This window comes from Falco naumanni, chromosome 3, assembly GCF_017639655.2.
Source record: "Falco naumanni isolate bFalNau1 chromosome 3, bFalNau1.pat, whole genome shotgun sequence".
NCBI classification, from domain to species: Eukaryota; Metazoa; Chordata; class Aves; order Falconiformes; family Falconidae; genus Falco; species Falco naumanni.
The window spans coordinates 74,190,790-74,210,836 of record NC_054056.1 but is presented as its reverse complement, the minus strand read 5'-3'; the positions used below and the strand labels follow the sequence as shown (position 1 = coordinate 74,210,836).

At 42.1% G+C, this 20,047-nt stretch overlaps 1 protein-coding gene across 1 annotated transcript in view; it reads left to right on the top strand.

Moving 5' to 3' along the window:
* LOC121084738 (transmembrane protein 68) overlaps window positions 1–3,491 on the top strand; it is a 28,506-nt gene extending 25,015 nt beyond the window's left edge. The window contains exon 8 of the mRNA XM_040586618.1: window positions 3,343–3,491. The gene's annotated coding sequence lies outside the window, so the exon portion shown is untranslated. The remainder of the gene's footprint in view (window positions 1–3,342) is intronic.
* The last annotated feature ends 16,556 nt before the right edge of the window (window positions 3,492–20,047 follow it).

Genomic DNA, 20,047 nt, shown 5'->3' with positions numbered 1-20,047 from the left:
CACAAGAAGTTACAGCTGAGGAGTTAATGTGGTTAAGTTCTGGTCTTCATGCGCATCCCACCACCACCACCTTTAAGATCCCCACAGAGATGACACCTTGTAAGGGAAGACTGCTGTTCTAACAGGTGAGAAAGGTTTATATAAAGAGCCTGTGGTATTTTTCTGCCATATGTACAGTATCCACAAATACCATTTCTGGGAGGCAATAAACTTTCTGCATAGCAGCTGTAATAAATGAAGCAACAGACACTCTTACGCTATGCAATTTATTCTACCCTTCTGGTGCAGCAACCAGGTCATACGTAGATCTGAAGTTGTGCTGAAAACAACACTTTCAAGTTGCTTTGGTTACTCCATGCCCAGTGCCTCATTTGCAAAGCTCTCTTCATAAGCCAGTGGATGTACAGCTTGACAAGCAGTTAAAATCGGAGCATGGCTTTTGTTGCTTCTGCAGCAGGGTGAGCCAGGAGAGCCTGGCACGTGGGCAGCTAAGCACCCGCGACTGCCCAAAAACACACTTCAGGGAGCAAAGGGAGTAGAGAGATGACCTAAAAAGGCAGCCAGAAGATCTCAGCTGTTGGAATGCATTAATCTCTCTTACTTTAGTTTCTTAACTCTTAACATCTTCTGACCATTAACGGCTGCGGGACCAGATACTGTCTGACTTTATTATTTACACAGCAGCATAGGTATGTGTATGCATGTGCATGCGTGATGCCCTGTTTCTTCAGTATAAACAGGAGCATGGAACCTACTTTAGCTGCTGTTGCAAGGCAAATAGCAGACCTTATTATTCAGTCCACCTGAGCTTTGCAAATGTCAAGATGATATCGTTCGTGCTGGCTTTGTCATCATGCTTAATCATTTTTTATTAGCTAGTGAACCAAGTAGTTTCTGTAGATGTGCTGATTTCTAACAGATCTCCTCTTCAAACTGTGCAGCCAAACACGGATAGCAAGCAAATAATGATTTCTGGAGCCCAAGAGCCTGATTTTAATGCAGATTTCAGTAAGTGTAGGAACTGAATCTATAGGAATATTTTAATCAATGAGGAATTGGCCCGTCTCTGAGGATTTGAGCCCCATTTCCAATGTGTAAAATAGGAGACAGCATCCGTGTTAGCAGTGTGCTCACATAGGGTCAAATAAAGCCAGAAGCACTCAGGTTCCAGAATAGTGCTGTCACCTCAGCAAATACTTGCAACACCAATATTCCCGAGCTCTAGAGTGAAACACAGAAGATAGCAGGTCTGACAACGAGGGAAACAGATACGCTCAAATATAAAGGTGCAATTTCACCTGTAGAGGAGGAAACTCCTGAGAAAGACTGACACTGGGGCTGTTCCTTCAGAAGCTTTATTTCTTTGGCAAGCTGTCCTTTTTCAACAGTCCCTCCACCCTTCCAGGCAGCACTCCAGGCAAGAGACAGCAGTGGAGACAGGTAGTCAAAGGCAAACACATGAGCCTGTAGTATTGGCTCTTTTGGGACAGAATGAAGACCTGCTTCCATCAAATTTAATCAGATTTAATACCCAGCTGCTGGGAACAGCTACAGTTTTGCAACTGGGGAGAGGAGATGAGGTTTGGCTGAGCACAGGTAGGCTGCATAGGGAGAAGGTGGTGGTGATTCACCCCAATATGAATGTGCCATGGTTGGGGTGGGGCAAAGTCGATTTTAAGAGGTGCAGCAAGTGTTGGCAGCTGCATGAAATAAATGAATAAATCAATTGAAAAAAACATGACTGGCTCTAGGTAATCCCTGTGTCCATGACCCAAGTTTCCCTTCCTGGCACCCCATATTGCTCTGTGTGTGTGCTGGGTTTACTTTATATTTCAGCAGAAAAGCTGAAGGTGTATTTCTCCTGCTTGTTTTACAACAGCCTATCTGGAATGGAAATGTTTGATCCTGCACAGTGTGCTGGGCTGTTGCCTTGCCACCCCCCACACCCCCCCACCCCCCCCACCCCGCTTCATTACATACGTAATGCTCCATTGTTTAGTGAGCAGTGCTGCCCCATTACAACCATCCTAATAAAAATTCACCGATTTTAGCTGCTGTCAGCACAGAGATGGGTTAATATCTAGCAAGGCATGTTGTCTTAAGTTAGAAAAACTGTCAAAATGCCAGATGGCTCAGTGTGGCTCAGATAGTGCAGTTACTGCCTTTTTTAAGATGGAAGGAAACCTTTTTTTAGATGCCTGATCCCAAAAAGACACTTGCCCTGGCCAGCCTGGAAGCAAGCCATGCCTGCCTGCCTTTAGGAGTTAGGTCTGCTCATTTCACACTTACAGATGCCACAATACATCGCATGGAAAAACCCAGACATTGCATCACCTCTGCTGGCATCTGAGGGCAAGTGAAGGAAGGATCCTTACACAGGGAAGTTTATGGCATGAAAAGAGATGGTTTGCTAACATTCTGGCCTGCATTCTTTGATTTTTTTTCCCCAGGCAAGTTGGTTGGAAGTTTGCAGCCAGTGTTTCCAATGTCAGAAACAGTAAGGGCATGGAGAATTCAAAAGTGTTGCTGCCCTGACACAAGGGGAAAGCCACATTGCCGAAGCAGAGGTTATTCCTTTGAACACTTCAGCTGAGCCTCTCTGCGCATCCACACCAAATACTGCATCCACAACAGCTCGCAGGAAGAGCTCAGCTCAGTGCCGTGTACCGTCTAAGACAGCAGCAATGCAAGGTGGCACGTAGGGAGCAAGTTATTCATGTAACCTGATGTTGGTCTGAAAAAGCCAGTATGAAACGGTCCTCTTTGCAGCCTCTGCTTAAATTCAGATGTATGGGACCTGGAAAGTGCCAGGACATGGGGCACTGCCCTGTGATAGATAAAAGCTGAGCTCTGGCAAGGCAGCAGGTGATGGTCCCCGACTCCATTACACGCTCTCCCTACCCTGTCTGACTGGCTGTATCTCCCTGCTGGCTCTGCCTGCTCCTGCTACACAATCTGATCTGTACACTTACACCCTGACACCTAGGCACCAGAGCCTTTGTATATTTGTACTGGGCAGTTGCGAGATAAATAACAGAAAGATCCTGAGCCCAGAAGCTTCTCCACTTTCTTCCCCATACACCAGCTGCCTTCATAAGAGGCAGAGCATCTCCCTTGAGATCTGGCTTCCTGTCTGAATTCGAATGACACCTCTTTAGTACTTCTTTTGAATCGAGGTAGTAGATAATGCAGAGCAAATTACTGTTTCTGATAACTCAGGTTTCAGAGAAATGTCAGATAAACTCTTCAAGGCAAACTGTAATGAATACAAGACTTTTATGTTCTTCCAAGATTTTTTGTTTTTCTCTAAGGCTGCCCTGTTTTTTCTTCCTCTTCCTTTAGGAAATATGAGAGCTATGATCTCAAAAGATGCTGTACGTGTGCACACAAGAAAAAGTACTCCAAAGGATAAAAGTGCAACCAAATACTTTCCCTTCTTATTCTAATTCTCCTTCAGGCAGAAACAGAAAGAGAATATGCCATCTCTATGCACAGTCAGGAGCATCCTGTGGCATAGGCAGTGAGTGAAAATGAATTCTCTGAGCAAGAAAAGTTAATTAAAGCAAAGGTTTTATGAGATCTGTACTCAAAACAATATTAAAAGAAGTTGAATTTAAAATTGATGTTTCTCATGTCCTACTTGCACATGCCATCAGGGGAATGGCATACCTGATTGGAAATACAGTGCGGTGCCTTTTCAGCCACCACTCGGGGAGGAGATGTGCCATACTGGATCAGATCGTTAACCCGTATCGCCATCTAAATCAAGGCATGCACTGGTGAGAGCTGCAAATTCCTGCCAGACAGCTTATCCTTGTGCAATTCTATTGGGCTGCATGGTGGGTGAGACGAATCCAGACCAAGCGGCAATTTCCCTGTGCTGAGCGTGAGGCACAAAAAACTTTGAAATGAGCAGAAGCCACAGATGACATCATGTAGGTGGCTGGGTAACGGATCAGGCAGGAGCAGAAACGGTCCTTTTGGTTCCCCGCTCCCCAGCCTGCAGTTTAAAGTCTCACTGCAGTGAGGAAAAGCAAAAGGTGTGTCAGAGGTCCAACTGAGCTCTGAGAATGAATTCTGAGGACCACACTCCTTGGATCCCCAAATTTCCAAGAACATTTCTGATTTAATTGCATATTTTCTGAAGACGTCTGATTCTAGCAATCCATGCATGGAAATCAAAGACAGAAGTTTCACTCTAATTGTTTCTGCAACAAAGCTTCACAGAGGTGCTCTACAGGCAAGGTAAATTAATTGTATATGCTAGATAATACACCATTGCATTGAAATCCTGTCCCATTAGGGTGTGGAAGAAGTTGTTATCAATGCAATCTCATGTCTTACCTGAACAGTTTGGGACAAGACGATGCGCGCAAATGTAAAATACTGCTAGCTACATAAATAAAATACAGTTGGATAATTATAACTTTAGAGATCAGATGAATCAGAGAAGCAGAAGCCCATCTAAAGGTTAAACTTGATTCATTATTAGTTACAAGTCACACATAGGAGTTCATGTCACTTTAAAGAAAGGTGTAAGCATGAGGCATGTTTACCCTTAACTGCCAATAATGTTCTGCCTGCTAACCATTGGGGCAGAGAGCAGAGAGCTGTAACCTCTGTGTGAGCACAGGTGCTTCTCAAAGGAGGCAAACCAGCCCATTTCTGCCTTCATACCATAACATGAAACTTAAGCTTCAACCTTATTTTTCCTTTACAAACACAGACTGCACTGTGTATGTTGCTCACATGGGTATGATATTTGGAGATGCTCATTAAGGCATGCTATATGCTTTATACGATAGCAGAGTTTAAGCACATGGCAGTTATTTGCATTCCTCAGAAACGGTGAATGCTCTAGGATATTATGGCCCAGCTAAGGCAGAGTCTTCTTATTTTGAGTTGTTGTTGGTTTTTTAAAATTATTATTTTAAAATATGGGCTAGGTGGAGTCATGCACGAAAGTCAAATTCCAAGTCAGCACAACAGATCCTGGGGTGAACCTGTAGGCAGAAGATGGCACAGGGTACCCAAGAAAACACTGAGCAGTCAGAGGAGTTGAGAGGTGGGTTAATTTTCAGGCTTCTATCAGGATTTTGTTAGGACATTCCTCAGGCCATTAGACCTCTGATGAAACGCCACACAACTGTAACATAACCACACAGCTCCTCTCCCACTGCTGCACCAACACAGTCGGCTGAAGTCAAAATCAACAGGAAAAGGTGACCGCGTTTGAAATGGAAACTCAAACATAACAGATGGCAAGCACAGCCCAAAGCAAAAACAAATACCCAAAGGAAAACACAAAACCAAATATCAGAGACAAATGGGCATTTAAAATAAATGAGCAAACACACACAAAAAGAAAATGCCTTAAAGGGAGAATCTTGGAAGAGTTACAAAATCATCAGACGAGAAAAAAAGATCAGTAGGGACAAACATGCAATGAGGAAGGGCTGAGTTTCATAATGCTGCTTGCTCAGTCTGAAGGAGCCTCCAGGTGTTCCCTTGTACTCTTTTGTAACTACAGGTTGTGAAATAGCTGGTTTGCAGAGGGTGGCTAAACTGAGCCTGGTCATGGTGCCTCTTGTATCACACTGGCCTGGGGAAGAGAAACTACATTCATTGCGCTGTAATGGTGGATCCACTGGCATGGCAGAAGGAGTGCATGAAGCTAACAGATGGAATAAAGTAGGGACAATGCTAGTGGGAATATAGAGGAACTACTAACACTGACTACTGTCAGAGCCCCACTAGTCACAGACGTTAAAAATGAAGTTAGGTCAGTATCTAAATGTCCTTTGGAGTTTAATGAATTGATCAAAATCCAAATTTGGACTGCTAGAGTCTTTACCAACACAGGAAATTTAGAACTGATATAAGATTAACTTGCTTAATACTATGAGATGGTTTGGAGATTAATTGCAGCAGTCAACAACACCAGTATTAATCCATTAGCTCAATACCAATATTTATAATGGTAATATACTTAACCTTATCCTTCTGTGTTTTGAGACGCTATCAGTGATCTTGCCTTCCATAAACCGGTCTACTTGGTTAATAATTTAAGTCCTATGACCACACGTAGCTGTCACACAGCAGCAGGAAACACCATGTATTATTTGGGTGTGGTCATGGCAGTGTAGTTTATGCTCACGATAGTTAACCAAGAGCCCATTTAAAAATAAATTACTTGGTTACTTGAAGACACAGTAAGCATGAGCATCCCTTTGTCCTCTGTTTTTTTTTTGTCTAGCCTCCTGTGAATGAGAAATCTTTCCATCTTGCAAAACCCTGCTGCTTAAGAACAGATGTGAAGTCTATGTGGCCTCCTAGAGAAGCATGGCCTGGTGTGCTAAGTGGCAGCAAACACATCTAAAGCCACCCCTCCAGTCATTCTGGCTCTACATCCTCTGGAGCTATGCTTGATTGAGCTGTCCTCCCCTTGCCCAGTGAAAAGAGGCGCAGATGGGCACGTAAGAGTAACACTAATGTAGTTAAAATATGCATTATTGTGTGGACAACACACTTTCCAGCGTACTGTACTTTAGACTTCACTCAGCCCAAACCCGTGCCAGAGAGTAGGTTTCCAGCCCCTCCTCACATCAAATTCACCCGTGGTTCTATGCTTGACCATGGGTCTGAAATGCTCCCACAGCAAAAATACTATACAATACCAGTGCTTACTTGCCTACTTTCCAGCTTCGTTTTTGAAGTCACTGAAAAAAAGCATTTTATACCTGCACAACATTCAGGAGAAAAAGAGTAACTTCTGTTCTCTAATCTCCCTTTCCAAGTTTCCCATTGCTGTTGTAGGAAGAAAGGGCTCCTTCCCATGCACACAGCTCTCAAAGTGCATTATTAGCAGCATTAAGTCAAGCCTCGTGCTAGCTCCCAAGCTAAGTAAAGTAGGAGGAAAACCCTGCTTGAATGATTTTGCCAAGACACTTGGGGCTTTTACTACCACGTCCCTGTACTTAGGTTTTTTTCATTGGAACTATATGGAACCAGCATGGTTTTTTTCATTGGAACTGTAGATATTTCTGTCTTCTTTTAAGGCAGGATAGACAAGAAGTATTCTGAATAAGCACTTTGCAAGCCACTTGCAAACATTTTCTCTCAATCTGTTGTTAAGAATCTAATTAAACTGGCCTTCAGTCTAAAAAGAAACTGCTTTGCTTCTTTCATGCAGAAGGTTTTCATTACAAGCCTCCTGAAGAAAGCTTTTGCCTCAGAGGTTAATAATTTGCCTAAAAACATGCAACATAAATCCCTTCTAGCCCAAGCTAACTAGTCCCACGCTGTTGCAGCTGCTCCCCACCCCCCCACCCCCCCAGTTAATGTGTCCCATCCAACCCCACATTCGGGTAAAGGAGTAGCAAGCTATGTTAGAGGTCTCCAGCTCCTTTGAGAGACACCTGAATGCAAGGAGAAGATCCTTAGGTGGGGAGTCCTGGCTTCAGAAAGGCTGCCCAAGTGGTCGGCCCAGCCACCCACCTTGCCCAAGATAAGTGTCTCTTTGGAGGTGTGGTACAGTCCAGCTTAGCAGAGAAGATCTAAAATGCTCCTTGTGCTGCTTTTCTGGGGAATGCTCTTTCATCTCACCGCTTATCTACTTATGAGGTCTCATCAAATGATTTTCCAGCATTCAAGATTGCGGCTTTGATGTCTTTGCCCCCTGGTTCACATGATCAGGTGAGAAAATTCTTTAAGAGTGTGTTTCTATTACTTGCCTTTTGGTTTCCAAGCCGTTGGTGGGGAGTCACAGGGGTAACAGGCACTGAGGATTTAGGACTCATTTGAAATAAGACAGGTACCAGCAGCGCTGCTGGGCTGCTGTTCTCTCCATTAAGCTTTGCCAAGCTACAATAACAAACTGCTGCCTTCATACCCTCAGCCGAACAAGATACACATGAAAAACAAAACCTTGAAGAATCTATCAGTCGCATATCGTCCCTACTTGCAGTCAAATTCACTTACCCAAAATCTACACATATATATTCTTTCCTCTCTTCGAACCCACGCCAATTATTTAGTTGTTTGGTGGGGTCTTTTCGCCTTGCCTCCCTTTCTCAGTCACCTGAGGGAGCCCAAGAAGCAGCATTTAAGAAGGAGTGGGAGCATGGCTACAAGACAGAAAGCCTGGGAGATCTGGGCACTGGGCTTCACTGCACAAACTTTGCGTGCTGCTTGGGGTGACATTGCACACACAAATGTGTCAATGGAGTCCAAGAGGGCTATTAAGGATGCTGGAGATGCTGCCAAAGACAGAAATGACTTGTGTAACAATCTAATGATAAAGCACTTGCCCAGGAGGCAGAAGTGGAAGAAACTAAACCCTCCTCAACTCAAGCAGGGTTGAACACAGTAAGATCAAGAAAGCAGCTGCATCTTCCCTTGAGTTTTTCCTAGTTATCGGGCTCAGGACAAGGCTTGGGTGAGTCTCAGATCTCTCTCCTCCACTGCTCAACGGGGATCATGGAACAGCCATGCTTTCTGTAGTCTGAAGGGAGAATAAAGCAATGAAGCACTTTCTTCTGTCCCCTGTGAGCAGGGCCCTTCTCGGATGTAGGAGGAGTCCTAGGTTTCTGCACTCCCCCAACAACCTTGAGAGCAGAGCCCAGAAATTCCCTTTTCTGGCGGTGAAGTCAGGCTCCAGTTGCTTCTCCCCTCCTTGGTGCCATGGACTGGCTGGGGAAGGTGGCCCCGCATAAGGTTGTGCAAGTCCCAGGTCAAGTCTTCTCCCAGTCCCAGAGGTAGCCTGGGAGCCACTTGCATCCCTCCTGTGCTCAGGTATGGGAGCTCCTGTGATAGTACTGCCCAGAATCACAGAACAAGTAATGGTGGAAAGGATCTCTGGAAGCCATCTGTCCCAAAGAATTGTCCAGGCTGAGCCAACTTGTATCTTGCTTGGTAATAATTTCAGAAGCTGAAAAGTTAGCATCTTTTTGCCCATCTACCAGAATAAAAGTTTTAAAAAAGACTCCAGAGTCATGGTAAAATGACCACAGTGTACTTTATTTAATGATTTTGGTACCTTGTGTTGCAATAAAATAAAAAAAATCTACAAAATCCAAATATATAAAATTTCAAGTTTTCCTTTTAAGTTTTACAAGAAAAATCAAGTTGTAACCAAGGAAATTTGTTAGTATGAAGCACTACTTTCAACTTCGTTTCATCACAAATTGCAACTTACTTAACAGACCAAAAGAACTATGGTACTGCAGTACATCAAATACTTCACACACTGTGTTCTTTACTATAGCACATGTAACCCCTGTCGCGGGAGGCAGTGGTCTCTAGCCAATAAAGACACACTTCACAATCTGAACTCTAAAGGAATGTTTGTATACATGGATTCAGAATATATATATTTACAGGAAGATTTCTTTTTTTTTTTAATAACTATTTCGATTCTTCATTTCAAATAAAATACCAAATACATTTTTACAATGTTTACAAGTCAAAGCACAAGTTCTGCAATGATTATCATTCACCTCAAGTCACTGTGCTTGTACTGGAGGGATATCTACACTGATCCATAAACACATATGTGATCTTCCATCACTTTATTTCCGCAACGGTGACTAAGGAGTATAAGCACAGTAACAATTATTTTAGCACAATCAGTGTATAATGCAACAGTTTACAACAGAGAACTGAGAAACTATTGGTCCATTCTGTTCAATTTGCTGTTTATCTGCCATGATGTTAGTCTTTGTCACATAAATTGTGTACAAGAGAAGAGTTAAATAACATGACTTGAATAGGAAAGAGCACACATTTTTTAAGGCAAATTAATAAGCAGCTTATGGTGTTTTTTGTTAAACTATACCCCAACAGAACCTAAAAATAAAATGTATGTTCTGCAACTGTCAATAACTATGTCTTTTTAGATTGATCTCCTCTATAAATTGATCAACATGGCTTTGAACCTGGTTATTCAAAATGGAAAGAAAACCTCCCCCCAAATCCCCAAATATAGAAAGTGCATGACTTCATATGCGCCAAAGCAAAACAAAAGGCAGCTGAGGTAGTTAGATGTAGAATGTATTTATGAAAAATAACTGAAAAACTAAACCCAGGACATATACAGTAAAAATCCACTCATTTGGATAGATACTAGTTTTGTATGATGCAACAACTTAAAGCAGGAAACTATGATTTCTGAAAAAAAATAATTAGTATTAATACATAGGAATGAACACAGAATATACTATTGGAATTTGAATTTCAAGTATTTGAGTCTATTTGCATGTGCATTTTTTTACAGGCCTTTTATACTGTTAGGAAGTAATTTACTTTTTATCAGGCATCACATGGGATCTGGCCGAGCTCTGGGACTGCAGCTCCTGGAAGGCAGAAATACACTGCGAATGCCTGAAGATGTGCCACCATGTGTGCCCAGAGGCAGCACCATCTCAGCTTGGGTGAACTTCTACACACCCATCCTCCACCGAGGCCACCTGAGAGTCACAGGGTCGGGGATCTTGTGCCTACATCTCCTGGGGACTGTTTAGATAGATGTCCTGGGAGGCTGCCTTGGATGTATCCATACGTCTGGACCTATGCGGAATGTGCCCATGTAGTGGGGATCCCCCACATGATGTTCCTGCAGAGCCTGTGTGTGCGCACCCAGCCCAGGCATAGACCCCGCGCACCGAGCAGTCCCCAAAGAGAGGATCAGCCTCCACCTTGGACCACAGAGTCACAGCCCAGAACAATTGCATTTCAGCCCTCACGGTGACCTTTTCTCATCTGGAGACAGGGACTGTGTTCCCCCTCCTGCAGACAGGACAGTCACCAAGGAAGTGTTGGCTTGAGTCCACTCAGCCTAAGCAGGGATTTGAGCTCACATCGTGGTCCCAGAGCTCCGGCTAATAGCTCACGGTGGAGAGGCAGACTCAGCTTTCCCTTCCCATCCTGCCAAGGAAGAGGAACAGGCAGTTTTCTCTACCAAAATGCACAACTTCTGTGTGCAGGTGCGAGAAACAACTTCAGGCTCTGGGAATGAATTTCACAAACAAAGCCTATTTCTAGGAGGCAGATGAACTTAGAGACGTGTTCCTGTCTTCAGCAGCAGCAACCTAGCACCCCATTACTGAACATGCGATGTGCTGGCTCTTCTGAGTCCTACTGTTAGACCTCCCTGCTGATGCTCACAACATGGGTACGTGCAATTTGGTGTCATGAATTCTGCGCTAGGCACCTGGCTTGAAGAAAGCACAGCAGGAAGCATCACAAACTGGAATAGTTTTGGTGGTTGGTTTTTTTTGGTTTTTTTTTTTTAATTGGCCTGTGAAAACATAGGGTTTGTACTTCTGAAATGTGTACGTATGGTCTACATATAACATATGAAAGAGAAAAATGTATTTGTGCCTTCTTTTTTTTTTTCTATTAAACAAGGGAATCCTGAAACTCCCCCCTGCCTCGCCTTTTCTTTTTTCTTTCTTTCTTTTTTTTTTTTTTTCCCTTTTTAACTTTACCTTTTTAAGCTCCCTGTATTTTGATTCTGATTTTCAAAAGTGATGAGTGGTTTTGACCAATTTAAACTCTGGCAGCCCAAAATGTGGAGTCACTGATGTTCACAGTGTGCTGAACCTATGTACTATGGTGGCAGAACCGCTGGCAATTGCCAATCACACTTGCACATCCTGCACATGGTGGCTTTTAATTTTTCCTGTTCTTGCCACAGAACTAAGTGGAAAACTTGAACACTGGAGTGTGAGATTTCTTAGCATGGTGCAGTATGGCAGCTTTCCCCAAAATATTTCTTAGGAGTTCCTGCTCAGGTGCTCAGATTTTTTGAGTCAGAGCGGGAATGGGGCTGCGAGAATCTCAGTTTCTCAGAGAAGTCAAGGCTTTATAGTTTTATGTACACCTAAGCAGAAAAAGATATTCTGATTTTGAAGGGGACAGAACTATTTTTCAGGCCTTATTTCATAAAAGACAAAGATGATTAAAGGCACACTTTTGAAACAGATGTAAAAATCTTTTTCTTCATGTGGAACAACAGTAAAGGCAATCCTTTGTTTTTCTCTATGCATGTCAGTTTGCAAACGACAGAAAACTACAAACTGCATCTTTAAGGACTGCATTGCACCAGCTAATAAACTTGTTTGTGGTTTTAGCACTAACCTCTACAGTCTAGGCACCCAGCTTGATGTCTCAGCATTTTGACATTGTGGGTATTTGACACACACAGGCATCCTCTTCACTGCATCATAACTTTTATTCGCCTCCTTTCATTTTCACAGAATCATGCCACAGATAATATTCCCAAGTCCCAGTACTCACAGACAACTTCTGTCCCAAGAAGAAGCCACCCCTCTCTCATCACTAGTTCAGCTGTGTCAGTGGTAGCCACTGGAGAAACCCAAAGAAAAGAGGATCTACTTGCGTGTGCCTGATCCTACCCTTGTGCCGTTGAAGTGTCTCCATCCCCTTCCCGTGTGCCCCAGCATCGAAGACTGAAATAAGATTTGACAGGATCCAAATCCTAGATAGATTTTCAGGGGTTTCGTGGTGAAGTGTGACAGGCAAGTGTCGTGGAGGGCTGAGATGGCAGGCTGGCAGGGAAAGCAGGAGGACTCTTGCCTGAGCTTAGGATAAAATTTCACCTCCCCAACTTGTCCAGTTTTTCTCCTGCTGCCCTGAAACCTAGTGACTTAGGCTTTATAGAGAGATGTGGATTTTTCTTGAAATTGAAAAGTATAGCTTAAAGGATACTTATTTCATAGAAAATATTTAAATATAATTAACATATTAATAAGCCATCTGAAAATTTAAATGGCTATTTTAATTTCTCCTGGAATCCAGCCAGGTATCTTGGCCTCATCCAGTGACTAACAGAGCTGGAAGACCTAGAAATGCTTTAGTATTATTTCCCGTGGACTGTTCTTTAGTACAAAGCCTGACATTCATTCCTCAGACATTTTCATTGACTCAGCCTAATCAGTATTGGGTACACAATGGCTGACAGTTCCACTTGATAGTAAAGTTCAAGTGAGCTGTAAAATACTTGTTAAAGAGATTCCTTAAAAATAAATTTCACTTAGAGAGGCACTGTGAAATTTAAAAGCAAAATGCCCACATGCTTACACCCAGGGCTTACTGGACTCCATTAAAGTCAAAAGAAAGTAATTCATTTGCTACAGTGGACCTTCAGGGAAGCCCTTTATGGTTATAAACTGCCTGTAATCAAAGCAAATCCCAGTATAATAAATGCTCCTGTTTAGACTGCTGGTGTAAGTATGACGTATTGATGTGTTCACCAGGCAGATTTTCTCTATTAGTCCTTTAAGAATGTCTTTTGGTTTGAATTTTTTGCTTAACTGTAGATCATTCAAGAAAGTTTTGTAAGCACCGCTGTTAACAAGTCTGTCTTTTAGGATTCCTTGCCTCATGTGAAATTGCTTTGGAAGGCTCCCCTGTTTTAGCCTAGAAACACTTTTGCACACATTTCCCCAAAACAAATCAAATTCACCAGTCAATCTGAAAACAAAATTTATGTTCTGTATCTTAAGAGATGAAGGGTAGAAGCACATGTGAATTAGTTAGCTTTATTTGAGCATACATTCTGCTCTAATGTCAAGAATATGCTCTTTTTAATTACTACTGGGCTTATTAGTATTTTTTGTAGGAATCCATTTGGAATGTCCGATGTGAATTAACTGACATGCTCCTTGCACTTCACAAATTTCAAGAGAACAATGTATACTGAGGAAGAACAATTAAATTTGGGTTTACTTTCTTTTTTTACTTTTCTATGTTTTGGTTTTGGTTTTGGTTTTGGTTTGTTTTTTTTTTAATACAAGAAGAATACAGAGAGCTGCACAAAGGTTTAAAGGACAGCTCTACTCTGGAAACTGGAAACTACAGGAATTAAAAAATTACCAGAAAATTAAAATCAGCATGTTAAGGAACCATATTTATTGCATTCCAGTGGGTACCATTTCCAATACACTTGGCTTACAGTGAGAAGATGACTCTCCCATTTGCTAATGCCACAGGTCAAATCCAGAAGTCAGGCTGCGTTTTGCATGGCTCTGCAGCATGAGAAATAACAACTGATTAAAGAGGCAGGTAAGCAAGCATGGGAAGAAGAGAGTCAGCTTCCACTGTTGAGACAGCCTTATACATGGAATGGCACCTGCAGGAAAATACAATGATGCTCATTTACTAGAATAAACATTAGCTTGTTAATAATACACAACTCAAAGAACAGACAGCAAAATATCTGTCCCCTCAAGCAGATCAAATTATGCAGAGGATAGTTTCTGCCCTTGAGAATCAATGGGAATTGATTTAAAGGACTGCAGTCCTGTTAAAGAAGAACTGCACTGGGATAGCAGATCTCTGCTTGCTAATCCAGCATGATCCCCAGTTAGTGACTGTTCTGTGAGTCAGATATGATCTCAGGAACACAAGACATTTACTTCTAGGTTACTATGTGCATATACCAAGGCTTTGGAATGATGAAGTAAGATCAGTTGAGCAGTAAGATGGGACAGCTATCTTTAAAATTGCTCCTGCTTTGCACTTGATAAAAGTACTTCAGTATTTGCACCTTTAACTTGCTTTTCTCTAACTACAGAGGTTATCTCAGTAGCCAGGTGTTATGTACATGAATTTTTGTACTATGACATGAGAAAAGAAAGTCTGAGATAACCTAAGCATTGTCTTATCTCGTTGGTGGGGTTTGCATATGAGACTTGTAAGCACAGGAGGAAAATGGAAGCAAGTAAAAAGATCAGAACAGCATCTAGTAAATTTTGCAAACTTATTTGAACAAATCTTTGAAGTGTGGCATGCAACATTTACAGATCATGCATGAGGCTATGGATGCCTCCATAATAATTTCTGCTGAAATCAGGATGATACTATTCCTGCTTCTGAACCAGAAAGGACTGATGATAACTTGTAATATAGTTGAAAGTCCTTCAGCAGTAATTTCCATGATGGGCTGAGTGACAGAATACCTGAGCATGAACAAACACTCTGAGAGCTCACCTACTCTAAAGATTCACAGCTGTTCCGTAAATATAATAAGGCTTCTACCACGTCATCTACTGATCTCTACCTTCTTTATTTTTTCCTGCTCTACATCTTTACAGGCACACATCTCCTTAAGTATGTGCTCCTCAGCTGTGCATGAACAAGTTGGTGCAAGAAGTATTAGTGATAAAGGAACATGCACCTGCAAACCCACTATTTGCTTGAGATGTACTGCATGAGAAACTGAGAGCACGAGAAAATGCACAAGCACTTGAACAACACCAAGCCTTGTAATATTCCACATACAGAAAAGCCCATCTTCTGAGCCTATTTTAAACCTTATGGTTTTTTTTTTTTTTGTGGAAGCTCTCTGAGATTTATCCTCTGTAAAATAAAATAAATTTGACCTATAATCTATAATAAAGAACTATGATCTCGAATTTTAACAACCACTGGCGTAACAGCCATACAAACCCCTTGTCTCTCAGGCCTTAGTTTGAGACACCCTTGTATCTTATTGCTAATAAACAACTCCTGTCAGCAGCAATGAAGTTATATCTAAGAAGTATCTTTCACTTTCTCCCTTTGTGTTTCAGGTAGTTTGTAACATACCTGGAATTTTCTCAGTCAATGTCTTCTAGAGGAGGGAGTAACTGCACCATAAATAGTATTTTGGCATTAAGGTTTGTTGGTTCTTTTTGCTGTTAAAAGACTGCTCCTCCCTTTATCCACTGAAACAGCAGGGGCAGCTTTTTCACAGTGTTTCACAAACCATCTCCTAATCCTGACTGGAGGAATCATTTAATTGCTTTCGTGTCTTTCTGATCTCTGGCCTCCCTGCTAAGGTTGCCAGAGATGATCCTTCCACGACAAAACGTATGTACAGATTACTCATTGACGTACATACACGTGGACCCTGTGTAGATGGACCGGAGGGGGCCGTGACAGCACCCTGCTTGAAAACTCTGTACCAAGAGGGGGTAAAGCCAAGCCACGAGCCCTTGCTGAGCCCTGTGTGGCTGTAACCGTGTTCCTCCAAGTACCAATGTTAGGTTAAATATTAAACCACCCGCTTCTTCTTACTGATTTTTATAAACTGCAAGTGTACTAACCTACATCCTTCCTGCTTATGAAAGGACTTAAATGCTTTGTTGACCACAAGCATTTCTTCATTCAAGAGATCAGATTCAATATAGGCAACATTATATTTTTTTCCCTTCTGCTTCATGTCAAAGAAGTTAAAATCCACCTGTGTGTTAAAAACTATGAATAAAATATTTTCTCCACTTGTTCACCCAGTTCTTAGTGCTGGTGCTAAATGCGGTGTTTGTTTTGTTACAGTCATTTCTCTAGGATACATCGTTCCACAACCAGTACAGTCACCTCAGAAATTAAATTGTGCTGCAGCTGGGTAGAATGACTTTTTGGTTGATAAGAACATAGATGGCCAGAGAGAAATCTGGCCATTTCCCCATTGATGGTAACTAGAGCTGTCTTAATCCCAGCAATCTTCTTTTAAATACAACTCGTTGTATGTAAAAAACATCAAATGGATGAATGATTCATAAAATGGATGATGAAAGCTTAGCTAGGAAGAATTTCCTAATGTTGCATTTCTTCTAGATCTCTCTTTCCAGTGTGGGCACCATGCTGAACACAGTTAACAATGGCTTGCTTTCTTTTTTTTTCTTCCCCAGCTGATTAATGTTTGCTCACGGGAGCTTGATTACTGTATTACAAGTCACAAATTTGCAAGATTAAAAATGTCTGTTGAATTAATTAGCAGCAAATCAACCTAAGCAAAGCTTGACAAGTTCCAAGCTGTTCCAATAAAATAAAAAAGGAGGAATCAATAGCAGCCATGAATACATGACAATACGCCAGCACTTTGCAACTATAAATAGTGGCAGCTGCCCTCTCCGCTGACAGAGGGAGATTTTTCATTGTCCGTACAGTGCTGTCTAAAGGCTAAATCCTGCTCAGATCGGTGTGGCAGTCTCGGTGTTCTCAGTGAAATATGTCCTGTGGGCCAGCCCAAAGCCAGGGGGAACTGGAGCTGGAAACGAGCTGCCTACTTTGTCTTCCCTTTCAGCGAGAGCCAACTCCCGCGGTGCCGGCACCAGGACCGACCACAGCACGGGTGGATGCTGGCCGGCAGGAAGGCTGGGTGTGTCCAGAATGGAAATACAGGGGATGGCACTGGGAGTCATTAGTGACTACCTTTGGACTTTCTCTCTGTAGCTGCTGATATTGTCTGACCAGGTCGCTGTTACAATTTCAGAACTTTCTGTGCATAAATCAGATCCTGTTGGAAAGTTACTATGTTTTCCAGACTCTATCCTTAATGCTGAATGGTGACTCAGATCAGGAACTTGAGACATACACTTGAATGTCAATGGAACAAGGGCCTTCACTAGCTAGTAATCTTCTCCTCAGCTTCATAAAATTTAAAATTAATTCTTATTGTTATCTAAGAAACAATCTGGGATACACAGATAGTAATGTAGAACACATACTTAAAAAAGCATCACTAATTAAAATTCCAGAAATAGCTACTGTATATGCATGGTACATTTAAATTGACAGAGGTATTGTTTTCAAATACATGCATTTGAAATTTATCTTCAGTACTTAATCCATGAACAAGAAAATCTCTCTTCTGACAGCATGTATCAGGCAACCGCATTTGTGTTGGATAACAAACACTCTTTAGTGTTCTTCAGTCGAAATTCAAGTAAACTGTTCTAATTAATGAAGGTTATTTCCTTCAGAACCTACTGACATTGATAACTGGTAGTCAGTGAAACAAATACAGCAAATGTTAAATGAAACAAAGGTTCAATTGATCCCTTTGCCATTTGCTTATTTTTTTCCTTGATTAACTAAATGTGGTAGATGCTTATTTATTTTGTACAAATCTTCCCCCCCCCCCCCCGCCCCTCTGTTCTTTTACAAAAATATTTAAGATGATGAAATATAGCATTAGACTTATTTCCTCCACAACTTTTCATTGATGTACTGGCATTATACTTTGCAAAGCTGTCTCCAATAATGACTGAGACGTGTTTTCCAATAATGTTCTTTTCCTTTTGCAGTTATCAATTGATTACCCTTGATGACAATGCTCCTGATATTTTTTTTTTTTAGGCTTAGAATTTAAATAAACTATAAGATTGAATCCTAATAGAATCTCGGGACTCATTGTCATGTGTATACATACACACACACTATATATACGTGTCTGTATATATATATATATATAAAAATGCATTTGATACTGTAAATTTTGTCCCAAGGACAAGACGTGATCCTAGTATTTTTCTTATGAGAAAAACAAATATTTTCACAAATAGTACTCTTTATAGCATGCTCCAAACTGTGGGCACTGAACATATTTACATTCACCATAAGCTGGACAATTTGCACACAACTGCCGTTCAAACGTACTGTCCAGAGAAACCATGTCTGCTCCACATGCTTCACTAGACAGCACAGAGCCCGTTTGCCCTTTGCTAAGCCCAAACTGATCTTTGTTTGTCAAAAGAACTGGGAGTGCACCACAGGCTCAGGGAACTATGGATAAGCTACATGGTGTAACTCTGGTGCACACACAAAGTCTGCCTGAGCTCTAATGAGAAACCAGGTGAATGTGGCCAGAGTAGCACACAGTGCATTAATAGACCTGGTTCAAGGCAGTGTGTAGAGATTCAGGGTTTGTCACAGTGCTAACCATGTCCATACAGCTTTTGGTCACATTGGAAAGTGAGCAGAGTAATTTTGCATCTGTTCCAAATTTTTACTGTAGACATTACTCTGGCTGGATGCGGGCAATGGCACTGGATGTGTGCAACAACTTCAGCGTTCTCAACATAAAGGGGACCTAATACATCAAAATACTAGAAGTATGCCTACATTGCACAGGATAACCTTTATGTTTTCCATGAAGAGGAAGAACAGCCTCAAAATTAGAGGGAGGGAGCATGCCCTTCTCCTCAATAGCATGCAGCCTTATAGCCTTCCCCTGAGAGATAGTAGCTGGAGATATGAATCATTGCTAGTTGAAGAGATAACTGAGCCTGGCTCTCCTCTTGGTCTCTGCTTGCCACAAATCTACAGCTGGAAAAGCAGTCATGAGTATTTCTCTGCAAAGCTTTGTCTGATAGCACCCCAGAGGACCCGAGTCCTTCAGGTAAGATGGGCAGAATACCTGCTCAGGGGATCCTGGCAGGCTTCGGTGGGAGATAGGAGCTGAGCTACTCTGTACTGTGAAGATCAAGGTGTTTCTGACCAAGTCCAGAAGCCAAACTTTAGGTACTTCAACGTCTAGCATAAAAAGTTTGGGAGCTCCTGGTTAATGCAGTTTGGAGGATCACAGTATTAGCCTGAGGCCCCTGATGTGCCTGTGCCGACCTCTGTGCGTGTGCCACAGCATGCCAGGTGTCTGGTCCCAGTGTGTTGTGGCTTTCACCCAGCCCACGTATGTGGTTGTCCTCTTTGTGAGCTCTTTGGTGCATGAGGTGGGGGAGAGAGTGCTAGACTATGGCCAGGCCTTGCCCTGAGAGGACTCGTAGCACCCAAACAGCCTACATCTTGCTATAGCCCTGTTATGTCTGTGAAGGCTCTTCTAGACATTCAGCTGGCATCTTTTTTACCTTGAGGAAATCACTTATCAGTGAAGTTCTGTTTTGTGGCACGTTTTACACACTAGGTGGCTGAGTGGACACACCTGTTTCACACTAGAAATGCTTTTGTGAGGTTTATTTCAGTGCAAAAAACCCGAACACAAAGCTTCTTTGAAAGGATGTGGACTTTCCTACAGCAGCACAGATCTTGTGCAGAAAAGCTGCTACCATGCTTAAGGCTACAGCATGCCCAGAAGCAAGATCCAGAACTGATTGCTTCCAAAGATATCTGAAATAAGAGACTGAAATCTACAGACAGAGAAAACGTTTGTATCCATAACAGTCATGTCTTTCTATGAGTGTAGCATCTAGTTACATTGACAAATCTGCGACATTTTAAAGTTTTATCCCAACTATTCCTGGAAACG